We start from the raw sequence: 3,017 nt of genomic DNA on the forward strand, positions 1-3,017 counted from the left end.
AAGGTGACCAAAACTGTACACAATACTCTAGGTGTGATCTCTGTACGGTTGTAGCAAGTCTTCCCTACTTTTATACTTTATACTCCCTTGCAATAAAAGGCCAACATTCCATTTTGTTCCGAATTACTTGCTGTATATTTTTTTTTTAGATTTTAGAGATACAGCACTGAAACAGGCCCTTCGGCCCACTGAGTCTGTGCCAACCATTAACCACCCATTTATACTAATCCTGCACTAATCCCATATTCCTACCACATCCTCACCTGTCCCTATATTTCCCTACCGCCTACCTATACTAGGGGCAATTTATAATGGCCAATTTACCTATCAACCTGCAAGTCTTTTTGGCTGTGGGAGGAAACTGGAGCACCCGGAGGAAACCCACGCAGACACAGGGAGAACTTGCAAACTCCACACAGGCAGTACCCAGAATTGAACCCGGGTCGCTGGAGCTGTGAGGCTGCGGTGCGGTGCTAACCACTACGCCACTGTGCCGCCCCTATATGCATGCTAACCTTTTGTGATTAATGTATGAGGACACCCAGATCTCTCTGTACCCCAGCATTCTGTAGTCTCTCTCCTTTTAAATAATATTCTGCTTTTCTGTTCTTCCTACCAAAGTGGATAATCTCACATTTTCCCACATTATACTCCATGTGCCAAGTTTTTGCCCACTCACCTTAACCCATCTAATTCCCTTTGCAGACTCCTTGGGCAAGATTTTCAAAGGCATCATGGGGCAGGAACAACTGCGAGCGCGATTTGAATATCGTATTCTCGCAGGTCGGCACTGGGTCCTATTTTTAAAGGGACACCGGCAGTGAGGGAGCGGGTCGGGCGCACGCCTCCAATTAAGTGCCCGTTGAGCTCATTAAAGAGCTCATTAACAGGTTTGTTAGTAGTTGTGCACAATTTTTCATGACTGGGAACGTCTTGTGGGGAATACAACAAGGTTGTGAAGATGTGAACTGTGTGGAGGGCCATGAGGGCTATGGGAAGGGCTGGTTAAAAGATTGCAGTGGCACAAAATAAAACACAAGCTGCTTCAAAAGTGCCTCAGAGTAGCCCTTGTTGCAGCTGTCAGACTTTTCTTAGTGGTGAGTGGCACGAGGCTGCTGGCATCACAGGAGCAGCTGGGATTGTCAGGGGATGTCCTGGTAACTGCACAAAGCATAGCTAAGGGAGTTCAGATGGAAACGGGCAACTCTGACAATGGACAGAGCAGCCAGGATGTCCTGCAGCAAATGCAGTCTCCTGGACAGCAGGAGGCCAGAGGAGAATGGGGTGGGTGGTTGCTGCAAGGGGAGGAAAGCACAACCCTAGACATCGGGTGCACAGCCCAAGAGTCAGGTACCTGAAAAATGGCAGGGCGCCAGTGCTGTAGAAGGCTGCACCTATCCAGACAGATGGTCTCAGTCCTGTGTGCTGTGATCCGCAATAACCTGAGGTCTTATGTTGTGTGATCTCTTTTAGATTGATGTCCCTTTAAGATCTTAGTATGCTAATGAGCTCAGTACCAGGATGCAGTCATGTAACACAAAGCCAGAGTCACTCTGCAACTGTAACACCCAGAGTAAGATTCTGTAAATAGTTTTCTCTGTACTGTACTTAAGAGTTTAGCTGTAATACATCTGTTGGTGATATTCAATCAACTGGACTCCATGCATCTCATTTATGTTACATCAGACAACATAAAGAACACATTATGTGGTGGCAATGGTGGGATTCAAACCCACGCCATTGAAATGACTGGACTTGATTTAGTGGTTCTTCCCTCGAAGGGGTAGGGTTAGTAAGACGGTCAGTATCTGACTTACATCAGCAGCCAACTTTTAGAAGATTATGGGGAATGGCCAATTCTACTGCCAGACTCCACCTTCAATTATTGCCCACATAAAACGTATAGGATCAAGGTCAAATCAGAAAAGGAGAGGGGCAAAGTTAAAGCAACCATGTGTATAAAAAGCTCAGACAATGCATGGAAAGAATAAAAATGTAATTTCAAAGCCTAAAACATACGAGAGGACCTTGTCTCATTATTCAGCGACAAGAAATGACAGCTTTCTTCAAATTATTTGATGATGACTTAATACAAGATTTCCTGTGGATGGACTGCTGCTGTACGGTCTCTGACAAGTATGTTTTAGTAATGACCTTTGTTTATTTCAAGACAGCTAGTTTTGAAATAAGCAAACAAACAAGAATAAATTTCTTTAAAATAAAGAATAGCTAATACCATGAAAGAGGATGGAGAGGAATACAAGTATGAAATCTTCCCATAGTCTCTTGGAAAGAATTGGAAGAAATTATCTCCAGATTTCTTAAAGTAAAGAGATCAGCTTTGGGCAAAAATCAGTTAAAGGGCAGCAGTGAGCAAATGTTGTTGTAAGGAGGTTACGCCAATTGCTCCATCTTATTACATCTGTCATTGGGGAAGGCCACTGCATCACAGCACTGCCATCAGAAGATACACACAAACTGAAGTCAAAATACCTCAGTGTCCATGTGACACACCAGTTCATTGTTCACTCTGTGTTCAGAAAGAGGGTTTCCTTGGCATGCATATATCATCCTCCTCCTCTTGTGAAAGTCCGATAATAACTAAGAAAGACTTGTATTGGGGTAATCCTGAGCAGCATTCAGATGACATGGAGCCTAAAACCTACTATTCCACAGCTGACTATCAACAAACCGCACAAAGTGGGGGAAAAATACAACCTTGCTGTAAACGATGGATCCATCGGCTGGTTTACTGGAAATGAAGAGTGAGGATACTTCGCAAATAACTGGATTTATGACACCAGAAATGAATTGCATGCAAGAGAGTAACATCCTACATTTGATAGAATAGTCAAGTCCCTTCTACTGCAAGTGTAGTGGAAATGCCAAACAGAGGATAACTGACAGTTCCCTGTTAATTATACGGCAGCAACAGAGGCATTCAGGTGACAACATAATCCATGAAAGTGAAGGTCAGTCACTTTATATTGTTTGTCTGAATGCAATTTTAATCATTG

The 3,017-nt window shown here is 43.6% G+C and overlaps 1 pseudogene; it reads left to right on the forward strand.

Annotated features, from left to right (window-relative positions):
* The first annotated feature begins 1,842 nt into the window (after positions 1 to 1,842).
* Positions 1,843 to 2,769, forward strand: LOC137379602 (speedy protein A pseudogene; annotated as a pseudogene).
* The last annotated feature ends 248 nt before the right edge of the window (positions 2,770 to 3,017 follow it).

This window comes from Heterodontus francisci, chromosome 2 (assembly GCF_036365525.1).
Source record: "Heterodontus francisci isolate sHetFra1 chromosome 2, sHetFra1.hap1, whole genome shotgun sequence".
In the NCBI taxonomy this organism is placed as follows: domain Eukaryota; kingdom Metazoa; phylum Chordata; class Chondrichthyes; order Heterodontiformes; family Heterodontidae; genus Heterodontus; species Heterodontus francisci.